Here is a 16714-nt window from a genome sequence, read left to right on the forward strand (position 1 = left end):
CCCCCACTGGCCAGGAACGATCCGATCTAACGTGTTGGTGTGGCGGCACCACGTGCAGTAACACGAGGGGTCTGACCGTGTCGCAGGCTGCAGCAGTGGCGAGCAGAGCGGAGGGCAGGGAAAGGGAGACTCGCCGAGCAGCGGCCACGTGCACAGGGAACGCGGCTCCGGCAGCCGCGAAGCGCCGAGTCGGTGCAGAACTCACCCCACGGGCAGCGCGCGGCCAGCGGGGCAGGAGCGACACAGGCCCCGCGGCGCCAGCCCGCACCGCGCTCGGGGCGCTGCTCCCGGGGGTCACCGGGACACGCCAGGCACCCCCGGCCGGGGGGGGGGAAGGACTCGGATGACCCCCCCCCCCACGCACGTGCTGCGAAGCGCGGGGCGCCGGGGGGGGACGAGCCCCCTCCCTATATGTGGCCCCTCGCTGGCCACACCGCGCATGCGCCGCCCCCGCCATGCCGCCCCACTGCGCACGCGCTGCCCCGAGGCGCTTCCCGCTTCTCCTCCCCCATCCCCCGCCGGGTCTCGCCCCCCCCCCCCCCCCCCCCCCCCCCCCCCCCCGCGGCCTCTCACCGCTGCGCCGCGTCCGTCCCGGGGCTCGGGCCCGAATGGCTGGAGAGGCCGCTGCCCGCCGGGGCTCGCGCTGGGCCTTCTTCCCCTCCCCCTCCGGAGACCCCGCTCTCCTCAGCGCCGCGGTGCCTGGCGCGGGCTGATGGCGTCACAGCGCGACGGGGGGCGAGGGGCGGGAGCGGGGCAAACCACGTGACTCCACCAGCGCGTGCTGCGCGGGCGGGCGGGCGCGCCCCCGACACCCATTTCCTCTCATGGACCCCCCAGCAGACCCCACCCGCGGGATACCCCCTTCCTGCCCAGAACTGGGGTATTTCCCTTCCCTGAGGGCGCCCCCACAGGAACAGGCCCCCCAGGATACCCCCGTTCCCTGCACCCCATGAGACACCCATCCTGTGATGGACGCGCCCCCCCCCTTGGGTGCCATTTCCGAGGGACAGAAAAAGGAACGTGCAGTGATGCTGAGCCCATAAAACTGGCCTGCTGGGAATGTGTAGCGAGCACCCGGACAGATTTCCCAGGAGAGCCGCTTCCAAACCCCCTGCTTTAAGGCAAGGGAGGCCCATTATGGTCATGTAGTCTGACCTCTGGGATAACACAGGCCAGAGAAGCCCACTGTGTAGCTTACATCCTGCCCCAAGAGGTATTCTATTCCTCATGCTCATCGATCCTATCTGATGTAAATCTGGATGTTCTTATTCACACAAATGTCTGATCCCTATCTGCATCCTTCGTGCATTCATTTGTAAGACATATGTCTCTGTTGACCACTCACTTCTGAGGCTCCAGAGAAAGACCAAGAAACATCTGACAGCTTTAAAAGCTACCGCTAAGCTGCCATTAGCCTGTCACGTTGCATGGCCCCTGAGGCAGGGGAAGGCTAGTAGCACATCTCTGAGGTACGGGGGAGTGCAACCCCAGGCAGGTTCCAGTTGGGTGGGGGGCAAGCCCATTCCCATGGGGGCTGAAGGAGGGTAGCAGAGGGCCGTGGGAGTGAGGAGCGTAGGGTTGCTATCCGGGTTTGACTGGGATCATCCCTTCACAGACTTTCGTACTGATGACCCCTTTCACACAGCAAGCCTCTGAGTGTGACCCCCCCCCCCCGTTACCCATTAAAAAGACTCTTTTATAGATTTAACACCATTATAAATGCTGGAGGTGAAGCGGGGTTTGGGGTGGAGGCTGACAGATCATGACACCCCCCATGTAATAACCTTATGACCCTCTGAGGGGTCCTGACCCCCAGTTTGAGAACCTCTGCCTTAAACTCTATAAAAGCCAGTTGCCGTGGCCTATGAGGAAGTCTGTGAACAGACTATTTTTGTAATTATCCGCTACATGGTTTCTTGCTGCTGATCCAGAGTTCTGTAGAACAGGAACGTATGTCTCCTCTGGCCCCTGCCCTCTGTAATCTGATGTCTCCGCCTTTATTGAGGTCCTGGCTGGGAAATGTTGCAGTCTATTCTCCTCCCCAGTGCCCATTTAAAAGGAAACTTCCATCCTCCCTTCCCTGAACTTATGCCAGTAGATACCCCAGTTCTGGACGTGCCTCTCTCCCTACCTTTCCTCTTCTGTGAGACCGATACCTCTTCTCCTCCCAGTGTAGAGAGTCACACACTGGATCTGTGACTTTTCAGGGGCAGCTGGAATGAATACATGTCTTTCTGGACGATAGGGGGCCAGCATCTTCTCATGAACCAGCCCTGGGGTTCAGAGAGAGTGTCATGAGATCTCAGAATCTCTTCACACAAAGTACACTCTGATGATCTGGCTTTGTGTCATAATGTTTCATCCAAATGTTATGAAACATCTAGGAGAAATGTAGGCAGGCAGCTCCCGGTGCCTAAACTGAGCCTGTACTCAGCCTGAGGGATCACAAGGGAGCAACCCAGGATTTAGTGCTGGAGATGAGGTTCAGTCCAGCCTCATGCATTAGACGTATAGCCCTAGGTATTAGAGCGGATGCTCTCAGGTTCATCCTTCTCTATGGAGCCTATTTTACTGAGAGCGATAATGTTGGACTGGAAAACTGGGTTATCTCTGGAGTGTTTTTTGAAGAGGGCCATGGGAATGTTCAATATCCCTGAGAGCGCAGCTCTTCCTAAAATAGAGTCATTTAGACAATAAGTGGGTTTTACTTATAGGTGTCATCCATTACGGCAAGAAATAGACGTCTTGGCAAGGGGCCATTTTACTTGTGAGTAGCATGCATGCTTCTATTTAATAGTGCACACTGGCTACAAGACGGCTTTAGGAAGAATGCACTTTCATGAATATTTTATTTACTGCTGAACTGAGTGAATCCTAATATTGAGGGAGAGCCCAGAGGAAAATAGCATCTGGGCCTGATCTGCCTTATTCCTCAATAGACAAAGAAGCAAAATTAAAGTTTTGTGGATACTCAACTGCCTTTAACTTCTAGCCAGACACCTGCTACAGAAGGGAAGAGGGGACCCCACTTCAACATCTCTACAGGAAGGGATGTGTAATGGTCAGTCTGGAAAGGGCAAAGGTAGTAAGTGCTGGCAGCTAACGAGGATTCTTCCTTTAATCAGCTGGTCGAGTTGCTCGTTTTGGATTCAAGGGCCCTCTGACCTTGCATTGCATTGCCAGCATTGTTAGTAGTCTGCAAAGTGCAGAATGCCGTCAGCTTCAGTAAGAGTAAAGGCTGCTCGCGCCCTAGGTTAGTGACAACAAAGAATTCTACGGGAAGGTGCTAATGGACTAGCTCTAATTTCTATGGTTCCCCCTCTGCGTTGAGCAAAGAGCTGCTGCTGCTGCTGCTTTCAGTTCTTAATAAAATTTCTATTTGAAAAAAACAAAACAAAAACTAATCACCTCATCGTTTTTTCCCCACGTCACTTTCCAGGAACATGGAGGCGGACTCATCCATCCTGATTAAAAAACAGCTTAATCCCTTAAATACTGCGGATTCTCCATCTCATAAGGTGAAACCCCTCTTAATTGTATTAGTATGAAAACCAGTGGCATAGAACAGACTGTTCGTGTCTGTTGCGTTTTTTTTTCCTGTAAATAGTTGTATGTAATTTACCATCTGGCAAGGAGAGCAAAATATCTAGACAGCAACTACTTTGAATACAGTATGAGTGGCACAAAGTGTAATGGTGTAAGGAATGTTTTTTCCACCTGAAGGGTAAGGTGGTCAGTGTAATGTTTTTGACACTATGTCATTTTTTGTTGGTTTGCATGGGTATAACTGGTAGGCAGTAGTTGCACCTGACAAGTAATTCAGACAGAGAAGGTAAAGCTGCAGTTCTGCATTATGTGTGGCTGGACCCGCACTGGGATTGCTCAGGAATCCTCTGCGTGGAGCTTACTGCAGGACTGGGGCTTAAGGCACTAAGCAGACTTTACTGGTAGCTTCGAAAAAGAATTGCATTACAGCTAACAGTGAGCATTTTCCTAAGCTCCAACAGCATTTTCATTCAGTTTAACAGAACTTATTTGACTATCGGTAGGAGCTCTGCTTGGTGATTCCTGGTATATTGCAGTCAGCCCCTTCTGGGCAAGTCATAAATGTGTCCTTGGTCTGACTGTAACAAAACCAGTGATATAGAAATGTAAATGTAATGAACCCATAATTTTTTAGACTTTGTAACTCATAAGTACACATTGATGCCCCAGTGCTGCAAAGACCTCCATGTGTATTAACTTTGCTAACAGGAGTAGTTCCACTGATTTCATCTGGGACCCTGTACAGTAGTAAAGCTAAGCAGGTGCATTGGTCTTTGCAGGATCGGGACCTTGTGCTTTAGATCCAATGTAGCTGATTCTCTTCCTTGGCATAAAAAATGAAAGCAAAGGTTCTCATGTGACTGGGGGGGTGGGGATCTGAGACAGACACCAAGCATCATGAGACTCATGATAAAATTACAAGAATTGGCAATGCTGGCAAGTGAGGGGCAAAATCATAGAATCATAGAATATCAGGGTTGGAAGGGACCTCAGGAGGTCTAGTCCAACCCCCTGCTCAAAGCAGGACCAACCCCAACTAAATCATCCCAGCCAGGGTCTTGTCAAGCTGGGCCTTAAAAACCTCTAAGGAAGAAGATCCCACCACCTCCCTAGGGAACCCATTCCCGTGCTTCATCACCCTCCTAGTGAAACAGTATTTCCTAATATCCAACCTAGACCTCCCCCACTGCAACTTGAGACTATTGCTCCTTGTTCTGCTCCCCTTCTGACCAGGGCGGAGGGGTGGATGGAGCACATCACACCCACTTTGCACTCGTGTAAATCACTCCACGAGGTGCAGGGCAGGGAAGAATCAAGCCTCTACTCTACTTGCCCTACACTGATGACATCTTCATCAGCTGGACTCATGGAAAAGAAGCCCTGAGGAATTCCACCGTGATTTTAACAATTTCCATCCCACCATCAACCTCAGCCTAGACCAATCCAGACAAGCGGTCCATTTCCTAGACACTACTGTGCTAATAAGTGATGGTCACATAAACACCATCCTATACTGGAAACCCACTGACCGCTATACTTACCTACATGCCTCCAGCTTCCGTCCAGGACACACCACATGATCCAGTGTCTACAGCCAAACTCTAAGCTACAACCGTATTTGCTCCAATCCCTCAGACAGAGATAAACACCTACAAGATTTCTATCAAGCATTCTTAAAACTACAATACCCACCTGCTGAAGTGAAAAAACAGACTGACAGAGCCAGAAGAGTACCCAGAAGCCACCTACTACAGGACAGGCTCAACAAAGAAAATAACAGAACACCACTAGCCATCACCTACAGCCCTCAACTAAAACCTCTCCAGCGCATCATCAAAGATCTACAACCTATCCTTAAAGATGATCCCTTACTCTCACAGATCTTGGGAGACAGGCCAGTCCTCACTTATAGACAGCCTCCCAACCTGAAGCAAATACTCACCAGCAACTGCACACCACACAACAAACACACTAACCCAGGAACCTATCCTTGCAACAAAGCCCGATGCCAGCTCTGTCCACATATCTATTCAAGTGACACCATCATAGGACCTAATCACATCAGCCACGCCATCAGGGGCTCGTTCACCTGCACATCTACCAACGTGATATATGCCATCATGTGCCAGCAATGCCTCTCTGCCATGTACATTGGCCAAACCAGACAGTCTCTACACAAAAGAATAAATGGACACAAATCTGACATCAGGAATCATAACATTCAAAAACCAGTGGGAGAATACTTCAACCTCTCTAACCACTCAGTGACAGCCTTGAAGGTGGCAATTTTGCAACAACAAGACTTCAAAAACAGACTCCAAAGAGAGTCTGCTGAACTCAAATTAATATGCAAATTAGATACAATTAACTCAGGCTTAAACAGAGACTGGGAATGGTTGGGCCATTACACTAATTGAATCTATTTCCCTATGTTAAGTTTTCCTCACATCTTCTATGGGTCATCTTAATTATCACTTCAAAAGTTTTTTTTCTCCTGCTGACAATAGCTCATCTCAATTGATTAGACTCTTCCTGTTGGTATGTATACTTCCATCTTTTCATGTTCTCTGTATGTATAAATATCTCCTGTCTGTGTGTTCCATTCTATGCAGCCGAAGAAGTGAGCTGTAGCCCACGAAAGCTTATGCTGAAATAAATTTGTTAGTCTCTAAGGTGCCACAAGTACTCCTGTTCTTTTTGCGGATACAGACTAACACGGCTGCTACTCTGAAACCAGCTAATCAATGGGAGCTCATCTTTAGGTCTCCTTGGTGATGGAAAATCAGCTGGATTCCAAACTCCCTTCAATAGGAACGCGGCTCGATGCTCTGCAGATTGCAAGGCGCCAAAGTCACATCTTTAATAACTGCAGTTTTATCGATTTAATTTTAAAAGAAACCTTAATATCCTGTCTGCGTCCTGAGTTGTAACGACAAAGACCCATTGTTGTTTGGGAACGGGCTGGGCGAGTGAGTTCATACTGGAGATAAGTCGCTTGCCTGGGGCCAGCGTCTAATAACTGATTCATGGGTCGGAGTACAGAAGAATGTGGACACGGTGTATTCATTGAGTCAGGGACTACGGTGCCCATGCTAACTGGTGGACATGGTTCCAGCAGAGGACGACAATGTGCTTTCATTTCATGCTCTGTATTATCTGCTGAGATTCAGCAAGTGCATCTGGCCGAGGGGGACGTGGGGCTAATCAGCTCTTGGCTCTGTGAGGGTGGGGGATCCAGGGCTGGTTTGCTGTAGCTCTGCCAAGTGCTTCTTATTCTTCTTGGTCCTTCCCCCTGGGAGATGGAGAGCTGGTTCCAAATGGTTTTCTCTCCTAAAAGGTTGCCTAGAGCTCTCCAGAGGCCACACGATGGCAGCATTTGCTCAGAAGCAGCGAGGCAAGGAGATTCTGGAACCTGCAGCTTGCCTCTGATTGCAGTGCACTGCTTTTCTCTCTTGAAATAAAACAAATTGCAGCACAGCTCTCCCATCCAACTTTCTGTCCTAAGGACAGTTCTAGGATACGGCTGCCATTCCCACAGAGCTTCATTTTAAAGGGCTTTCAAGGACACTTGACCGTCCGTTCTCTGCTCCTGACCTCAGCCTGTTCTCACCAGGCAGAAAAGGGCTGGTGGCTTTGATTTGTAGTTGACTTGCTTTTTGCTGCCCGAACCCAACAGCCCACGTTTTTATTTAAGATGAATGGATTCCTGGGGTGGATGGGGCTGGATGAATAGCCCTGTAGTCATCTCCTCGTTATCCATGGAATAGGTGCAGACGTCTCCCATGCCCATGCACTGTTTTTGCACTGGGTTGATCCGCTCAAGACAGGATCAGTTTTGGCCTCCTCGCAGAGGTTCCCAGTAAGCAGTAAGGGGTTTTGTCACATAGCACTAAAAACTAGACTGATGTCACTCCTTCATTTCACATGGCCCCCATAACAGACAGCATTGTCTTCACCTGGGGCCCATTCAAACCAGTGACCTTGACTGGAAAGTCTCCACATCTCATGTGCCTTCAGTTCCCCTTCACAGTTTTTTCAGTATTTATTGTTGCTAAAAGCACTGTGATGGTATCACAACGTGTGAGCGAACAGATGTCCGGCAGAGTGTGCTTAAGACAGTGCGTTTGTTCTAACATGAGCAAGGGACAATTAACAATCCCGCCGAGCAAAGTGTCCCTGGTAAGTGTCCATTACATTAGCACAAGACACTAGTGAAATGGCGTGTGAATGAGCTGGTATGGACCATTAACCAGACAGCGTGTAAACTGACTTGTGCACATGCACTAGGAAGTAGGTTGCATACAGCAATGTACCGCCCGGTCTGCTTGTCCTGTGCATGAAGAACGCTGTGTCATCCTGAGTCTGTCAGTAGGGTTTCTCTTGCTTTGTTAGAACTGCTGTCTCCACACTGGAGAGGAGAGGGCTTTCATTCCTAAAATGTAGCGGGAAGGCAGCTCACCTCCACCTCCTTGTCCCTTGCTAATGTCTAGAGTGGGGTGGGTTTCTCCGCTTTCTGGTGGGTCCCAGCAACTAGGTGTGTTATCTAGGGCATTGCACAAGCTGCTCCTTTCAGGGTTTCTTGCTGCTGAATGAATGATTGAATCTGAGCTTTGATCAAGCTGAGGCAGCTGCCGTGGCTGTTCTCCAGAGAAGTGTCAGCAACGATTACTCATCTTGCGAGCTCCGGATGTAGAGAGAGGGGGAAGCCAGGCTCTGGGGAGAGTGACCACGTCTGTCCAGCTGTTGGTGACACACTTGCCTGGTCCAGCAGTCTGATGACATTCTCACATTTGCACAGACTGCCTTTAGTCTATTAAAGTTGCGCCATTGCAAAGCAGGTGCGGATGCTGCCAGGGGATCAGAGGCGGCTCTAGGCATTTTGCCGCCCCAAGCACGGCAGGCAGGCTGCCTTCGGCGGCTTGCCTGCGGAAGGTCTGCTGGTTCCGCAACTTCCGCGAACCTCTCGCAGGTACGCCACCAAAGGCAGCCTGCCTGCCGCCATCGCGGCACCGGCAGAGTGCCCCCCGCGGCTTGCCGCCCCAAGCACACGCTTGGCATGCTGGGGCCTGGAGCTGCCCCTGTGGGGGGTCAATTTCAGGAGCCAAAATCCGGGAGCTCCCACATCAGCTGTAGCAGTGGAAAGTGTTAGTATCCTTAGGGCTATTCCGCAAGGCAGCACGTCTTATTACAAAGGGGCATCGGAACATTTTGATTCTCAGTCTCCCTGGCTGACCATCCCTTGACGTATAACTCTGGGTAAGGTGCAGGCATAGCCAGATCCAACCTGGGGTGTTCTGCAGTGCAGGCCAGGGCTGCCCTTATCTTGAACCAAGAAACACAGGGATGCCTAATTGAATTTAGTCTGTAGCATTTATAGGCTGCCAATCGTAGTATCTAGTTGGCCTGTCCTAACCTGCAGTGTGCCATTGAGAACCACGCTCCCAGGCCCCGTTATGTGAGGGGCATTGGTCACACTGGGCTGCCCTTCAGTTTTGAAGAGGAGGGTGCTCCATTTTTTATGGAAGTTAGGTGTGGGCCTCAGCATAGGCTGCTGGTGAAAATATTCATTGGGGGGCTGAGCCAACCCCATGCTCACCCCATAGCGTCCACTCCTGACCTGTGGGCCTGGGTCCTGCTCCCTGCTCCGGCCTCTTGCTCGGCCGAATCCGAGTGGCACTTGGCGTGCATGCCTGTGTGCAGGTGGGGCCCTCCCCCTGCTACACCCCACTCCCTTCCTGGCCCTGGCCCTGCTGGACATGGGCGTTGCCTGCAGAGCTGGGCATCCACGTGGACAGCAGAGTGGCTCAGAAAATAGACAGGGAGGCTGAGTCCTCTGTAGCCCTAGCCACGCACTGCCTGTGGGCCGTGGGCTCCTGGCACAGGTCCAGTACGGGTCTCATTCGGGGGTAACATGGAGGCTCTGTGATGGCAGTAGCTGTACTGTCTTGGTGTTCTTAGGGCTAAGAAGACTTCTGCTCATCTGGGCCAGGTGGATATTGGACTATTTAGTGCTGCTGCTTTCCATGGCACAGGAAAGAGGTTTGCATGTTGTTCCAGAATATTCTGTCCCAGCTGAGCTCTGCCAGGCTGTCGCTCAACAGTGTAAGCACCAACGTCAGGGCAAACTGGTAAGAGCCAGGGCACAAACCCAAAATTGCCTGGGAGCTCTGTACTTAGATTTCATCAGCAAATCATCAAGCGTAAACTTCCCAGGCACCATAACATCCTCAATATGGAGTCACAGGCCATCCCCTCAGGTCCTCTGCTCTGTGACGCCACCTTCCTTTGTGATAGATGGCCCCTTATACCAAGTATCACAGTAACATTCAAGTTGCTCCCAGGCCTCAAAGACCAGTCACTTGCCCAAGGTCTGTTGCACTTTAGATCTCCCACCAAAGACAGCACTTGGAGCCAACCCTACAATAATCTAGCGAATGATTTGTTATATAAGAAAAGGAAACGAGATTTCTTTACGAGGTTAAAGCAGGTAAACGTAGATGTACACAAGTGAGTTCCAGTGTTAAGCTTCAAAAAGTAATAGAAGCTTCTCTAAGCAGCAAGCTCTGTGTGTCCTTTAGGGCTAGTCCAGGCCTGGCATGGGAGAGCTGTTGCTTATGCCTAGTAATCCTTGCTCCCGAGTCCAAGCACATAAAGATCCAGTTCCTCCTTGTTAGGGGCTTTTTTCCTTCCCCTCTATCTTCCGCTTCGAGTTGCAAACTCAGCTGATGGAGGAATTCACTTGCAGGTCTCATCTTCATAGGGGAAGAGGAAAGGTAACCATCAGTCTTTGGTCTCTTTTAATGCTCCACTCTGGTCCATCTGGCATTGATAGGCCTTCTTGGTCAGGCAGGATAATGAGACCTGCTGGAGACCAGCATTTCACGCTGGTTAATGTTTCTCTCGTCTGGTGATTTACAGTTGCAAAGGCTTATGATGCAAATGTTCAAATCTTACTGTGCAGTGTGGACTAGACGTTATACATGAGATTAATGCAGGCAGCAGCTCACAAGCGTTCAATAAAGTCTAAATGCAAAACACATTGTATTAATTCTAAAGCCTGTTTTAACACTGCTAACACGCAGGTGAGTCAGACTGTGTATTTGTCAGTGTCCAGTGGAGACGTGGGGAGCTTGGCATGGCTTGCACCAGGCCTGCCAGCATCACAGACTCCTCCTTGTAATATCCAGGCCTGCTGGGCAATGGCCTGGGTGCATGTGCATGAGATGGGATGTTGAGTGGGGTTCCCTAGGGAGGCGTTGTTGTTCTGTGGGCAGGGTGGCCATGCTGTTTCTCCGGCAGCACTGGTTATTGAGGGGGATCGGCAGTGAAAAGTGGGTCAGTGTCGCCCCTCCGGATTACTGTGCCTGACACAGCAGTTCCCAGAGAGTGAATCAGTTAAACTAATGACCCTTCCTAATCCCAGACTTCATTCAGCTTCCCAATGTCAGTTTAATATTCTGTTGTGTATTTGTTCCTGAGCCGTAACCGCTCTCTCAGGCTCCCCTCCCATCGTGTGCAGTACGATTTGTTGGAGGAAGAGCCCTGTACTCTGCATTTAGAGAGTCTGAAAAGGAAGAGTTCAAAGTGAGCCCTGGAGCGAGGCTGCTTCTGGCCAAACCTGAATCTTTCTCAGTGTGACTCTCTTTGTTTTGCCAGCAGCGCCCCATATCTCCTTTCTCCAGGCCACCCTTTATGGCTGGGACACAGGCCCAGGTCCAGGCTGATGAGCCTTATTCAGGTCCCACCTAAGGATACATGTCTGCTATCATGCCCACAAGGAAGTGAGATAATAACAAACCAAACTAAAACTCCCTCCTCCGATTCCTGGTGTGACTGTCTTATCTGTGCACTTTCTGGACTGTCAGCTCTTTGGGGCAGGATCTGTCTGACCTTTGCCACGCTGGCATCGCTTACAGATAGCTACACCACTGGCCCCCGAGTCATCCTCAGGGCTGAGTGCGACTCTGCAGTGCAGCTACCCTGGGGGAATGCAGCTCACTGCCCTTCCCTCTTGTTCTGAGCCATCTGCCAGGAGCCTAGCAGCCATCCTCATTTAAATCGACTTCTGCCAGCAGGGAAGACGCCCAGGTCTGAATTTACCCAGACTAGCCACAGTATTTGCCTGATATGACCTTGAAGCTCACTGAGTGGATTCCCCCCACCTGCCCCATCATATTCCTCAAGAAACTTCAGGAACCTCCTTGAAAGGCCAGAAGATAGGTGGCCCTCTTCTTTCAGCTTGTTCATATTTATGTAGCTCTTGAGAGCCGAGAGATGGTGTAATGCGTTTGTCTAGCAAGTGGAACACTAGTGCATCTGGGCCTCTGAAAGGGCTTCCTCACATAACGGAGTAATTTCTGCATCCCACGGGAGCCTATTACACCTTCCTCAGGACCCCTTATTCACTACAGATTCTTTATTCACTACAGATGATCATTTTATGCAGCACGAGCCAACAGAAGGAGCCGAGGCGTGGATCAGCTAGTGATCTGTGCAGATGGAGAGGCAGGGATGCGGAGAGAGAGAGATGATAAATGGATAGAAAGATAGCTGTTTGCAAATCTCAGAGACTAGGTATGTAGTGCAAGTGGATGGCCCGAGCAGATTTCTTTGCATACAGCATTTTTTAATATAAGAGAGAGAGAAAGAGAGAGAGAAATTTGTATAATCTCTTTCATGACTTCCCTGGGGCAGCAGTGGCACATTAAGGGAAAAGAGAAGGACAAGAAAAACCAGTCAGAGGCACCAGGTGACTGAATATCTAGCAGCTTAACTGATTTCTCTTTAATGAGTACAAAGCCTGTTGCTCCTGATCAACATCCAGTGTCAGCTTCAGAGCAAGCCGTGTCCTCCAATGGCTGTGGGGTAGCTTGGTGTGTGTCTAGGGGAGACAGGGTTCAGAGCTGGCAAATGGAACATTGCAGGATTAAGGACACCTGTGTGGAAGTGGGTTTGTTGGGACACATGAGGAGAGGTAATTTTGCTGCCTACTGCTTGTTGTTATCCACCATTCTGTCTATCTGGTCTGATCTAATCTGATCTGTTTTCTGGAAGAGATTGACCCAGTTGCCCAGAGCAGATTTCTTTTATCCCCCTCGCCAAAGGGAATCTCTCTTTTAGGCCTGGTCTACACCATGAACTTACATTGGAATAGGCACGTCTCTCGGAGTGTGAGAGAGATAACTACACCGACTTAACCCGGGTGTAGACAGCACTAGGTCAATGGAAGAATTCTTCCGTCAGCCTAGCTGCTGTCTCTTGGGGAGGTGGATTACCCACACCGATGGGACAGGTCCTCCCATTGGGATAGGGAGTCTGCACCAAAGCGCTACAGCAGCGCTGCTGTCGTGTTTTAAGTGTAGACGTAGCCTTAGAAATGGTGACTCTGGGAATTGGGCAGATCCCAGGGGACTTGCATCTGAGTTGCCTTTTTCTCTTCATGCTCCTCTCCCCATCCAGCCCTACTCTTCCCCCTCCGTTCTCTGGAGCGCGGGTTCTCAACCTGGAAGCATGGCCAGCTCTCCAGTTTTTTTGCTCAGAGGGGTCCTGAAACTTCTTTCTGTTGTAGTTTGTGGTGGCAGGCTGGAGAAGGCAGAGAGCCCTGCTCTGGAGCAGAGCACGAGGGGAGAAGCAGGGGTCTGCGCTCCCAAGAAGAGCGGCTCTGAAGGGCACATTGAAAGGAGCTTAGTGAATGACACAAAAATGTGATTTCTTTCAAATCCAAGGGCCATGTTCTGCTCTGTCAATGCTGACGTAAATCTGGAGAGAATCCAGCTGAATCATTCCAATTTACTCCAGTGTAACTGTAATCGGCACAAGCCTATTCATTTGCCTTACTGTGCCCCTGGATGTTACCTGACTGTCTCCCAGTGATCGTTCGGTGTCAGGGGTACTGATGCATTATGGGACTAGGTTCACTGAAGTCAGGTGGTTACTTCTGCTTACACTGCAATCCATGGAGAACTTTCTGCTCATCCTCCACCCTCAGCAATATTCAGTGTGATCTTCTATTTCTCTTCAGTAGCGGGAGGAGTGTCTCTGTTCTTGGTGGGTGCAGAGATGCATCATGCACCCATTCCATTGCCAGCAAGGTGGGGGATCCGAAAATAACTGCATTAGTCACGGCACTACCTAAGAATCCCTGAGAAGCTGCGGCTGAGTCACTCGCCAGCGTAGCAAACGGGGCCTGCATGCCTGGTCGATACTATAATCCCTCTGCACTTCTTTACAAAAGGTTTCCCAGATACAGCAAGGTGCTGGAACACAGATGTGTTCTGGCCGGTCTGTCACCCCTGTGTCCAACCACCTCATAGACTTTAGGGTCAGAAGGGACCAATATGATCATCTAGTCTGATCTCCTGCACAAAGCAGGCCACAGAACCCTACCCATCCACTTCTATAACAAACCCCTAACCTATGTCCGAGTTATTGAAGTCTTCAAATTGTGGTTTGAAGACCTCAAGCTGCAGAGAATCCACCAGCAAGTGACCCATGCCCCACGCTGCAGAGGAAGGCAAAAAACCTCCAGGGCCTCTGCCAATCTGCCCCGGAGGAAAATTCCTTCCCGACTCCAAATATGGCAATCAGCTAAACCCTGAGCATGTGGGCAAGATTCACCAGTCAGCACTCAGGAAAGAATTCTCTGCAGTAACTCAGATCCCATCCCATCCAATATCCCATCACAGACCACTGGGCATACTTATCTGCTGATAATCAAAGATCAATTGCCAAAATTAAGCTATCCCATCAGACCATCCCTTCCATAAACTTATCAAGCTTAGTCTTAAAGCCAGATATGTCTTTTGCCTCCACTACTCCCCTTGGAAGGCTGTTCCAGAACTTCACTCCTCTAATGGTTAGAAACCTTCGTCTAATTTCAGGTCTAAACTTCCTAGTGTCCAGTTTATACCCATTTGTTCTTGTGTCTACATTGGTACTAAGCTTAAATAATTCCTCTCCCTCCCTAGTATTAATCCCTCTGATATATTTATAAAGAGCAAGCATATCCCCCCTCAACCTTCTTTTGGCTAGACTAAACAAGCCAAGCTCTTTGAGTCTCCTTTCATAAGGCAGGTTTTCCATTCCTCGGATCATCCGAGTAGCCCGACTCTGAACCTGTTCCAGTTTGAATTCATCCTTCTTAAACATGGGAGACCAGAACTGCACACAGTACTCCAGATGAGGTCTCACCAGTGCCTTATATAATGGTACTAACACCTCCTTATCTTTGCTGGAAATACCTCGCCTGATGCATCCCAAAACTGCATTAGCTTTTTTAACGGCCATATCACATTGGCGGCTTATAGTCATCCTGTGATCAACCAATACTCCAAGGTCCCTCTCCTCCTCTGTTGCTTCCAAGTGATGTGTCCCCAATGTATATCTAAATTTCTTATTATTAATCCCTAAGTGCATAACCTTGCATTTTTCACTATTAAATTTCATCCTGTTACTATTACTCCAGTTCACAAGGTCATCCAGATCTTCCTGTATGATATCCTGGACCTTCTCCGTGTTAGCAATACCCGCCAGCTTTGTGTCATCCGTAAACTTTATTAGCACATTCCCGCTTTTTGTGCCAAGGTCAGTAATAAAAAGGTTAAATAAGATTGGTCCCAAAACTGATCCTTGAGGAACTGCACTAGTAACCTCCTTCCAGCCTGACTGTTCACCCTTCAGTACAACCCGTTGGAGTCTCTCCTTTAACCAGTTCCTTACCCACCTTTCAATTTTCATATTGATCCCCATCTTTTCCAATTTAACTAATAATCCCCCATGTGGAACTGTGTCAAATGCCTACTGAAATCGAGGTAAATTAGATCTACTGCATTTCCTTTGTCTAAATAATCTGTCACCTTCTCAAAGAAGGAGATCAGGTTGGTTTGGCACGATCTACCTTTAGTAAAGCCATGTTGTAACTTGTCCCAATTACCATTGACCTCAATGTCCTTAACTACTTTCTCCTTCAAATTTTTTTCCAAGACCTTACATACTACAGATGTCAAACTAACAGGCCTATAGTTACTCAGATCACTTTTTTTTCCCTTTCTTAAAGATAGGAATTATGTTAGCAATTCTCCAGTCGTACGGTACAACCCCTGAGTTTACCGATTCATTAAAAATTCTCGCTAACGGGCTTGCAATTTCATGTGCCAGTTCCTTTAATATTCTTAGATGAAGATTATCTGGGCCCTCCGATTTTGTCCCATTAAGCTGTTCAAGTTTGGCTTCTGCCTCAGATGTGGTAATATCCACCTCCATATCCTCATTCCCGTTTGTCATCCTTCCATTACCCCTAAGCTCCTCATTAGCCTTATTAAAGACTGAGGCAAAGTACTTATTTAGATATTGGGCCATGCCTAGGTTATCCTTAACCTCCTTTCCATCCTCAGTGTTTAGCGGTCCCACTTCTTCTTTCTTTGTTTTCTTCTTATTTATATGGCTATAGAACCTTTTACTATTGGTTTTAATTCTCTTTGCAAGGTCCAACTCTACATGGCTTTTAGCCTTTCTCACTTTATCCCTACATGTTCTGACCTCATTAAGATAGCTTTCCTTGCTAATCCCACCCTTCTTCCACTTCTTGTAGGCTTTCTGCTTTTTCTTAATCACCTCTCTGAGATACTTGCTCATCCAGCTTGGTCTACAACTCCTGCTATGGCTTTTTTCCCCTTTCTTGGGATGCAGGCTTCTGATAGTTTCTGCAGTTGCGACTTAAAGTAATTCCAGGCCTCCTGTGCATTTAGATCCACAAGTTCTTCAGTCCAATCCACTTCCATAACTAATTTCCTTAATTCTTTAAAGTTAGCCTAGTAACACCTTCTAAATGTTTCACCGAGGGGGTCATGTGGGATTTCTGCCAACAGCTAAGAACTGGCTGATTATCATGGTTATTGAGAGAGGTTTGTACGGGAAGCAGTGGTGTTTCAAATCGGTTGGGTGTGAACCTGGCACCTAAGGAGGGGGAGCTGGAGAGCTGACCCAATCTACTTGAGAACCGTGAATCACCATCGACTGAGCTAGTTGGTGTTTACTGTCTTGGCCAGATGCAGGCTTTGGCATTTGCAAAGACAAAAGAACCCCAAGGAAAGTCTCTGAATGGGGAGTCCTGGGTCATGGGACAAGAGAAGAAGAAAGAGGAAGAGTGATTCTGCCAATGGGGGTTGTC

The 16714-nt window shown here is 49.2% G+C and overlaps 1 protein-coding gene across 2 annotated transcripts in view; it reads right to left on the reverse strand.

The window, feature by feature from the left end:
• Positions 1-671, reverse strand: part of ADAR (adenosine deaminase RNA specific) — a 30873-nt gene extending 30202 nt beyond the window's left edge. Inside the window, exon 1 of one of the 2 annotated variants that reach the window (XM_050930044.1) lies at positions 574-671. The gene's annotated coding sequence lies outside the window, so the exon portion shown is untranslated. The remainder of the gene's footprint in view (positions 1-573) is intronic. The other variant, XM_050930045.1, reaches the window with a different exon arrangement.
• Between the last annotated feature and the right edge of the window lie 16043 nt (positions 672-16714).

Source organism: Gopherus flavomarginatus, chromosome 20 (assembly GCF_025201925.1).
Source record: "Gopherus flavomarginatus isolate rGopFla2 chromosome 20, rGopFla2.mat.asm, whole genome shotgun sequence".
NCBI classification, from domain to species: domain Eukaryota; kingdom Metazoa; phylum Chordata; order Testudines; family Testudinidae; genus Gopherus; species Gopherus flavomarginatus.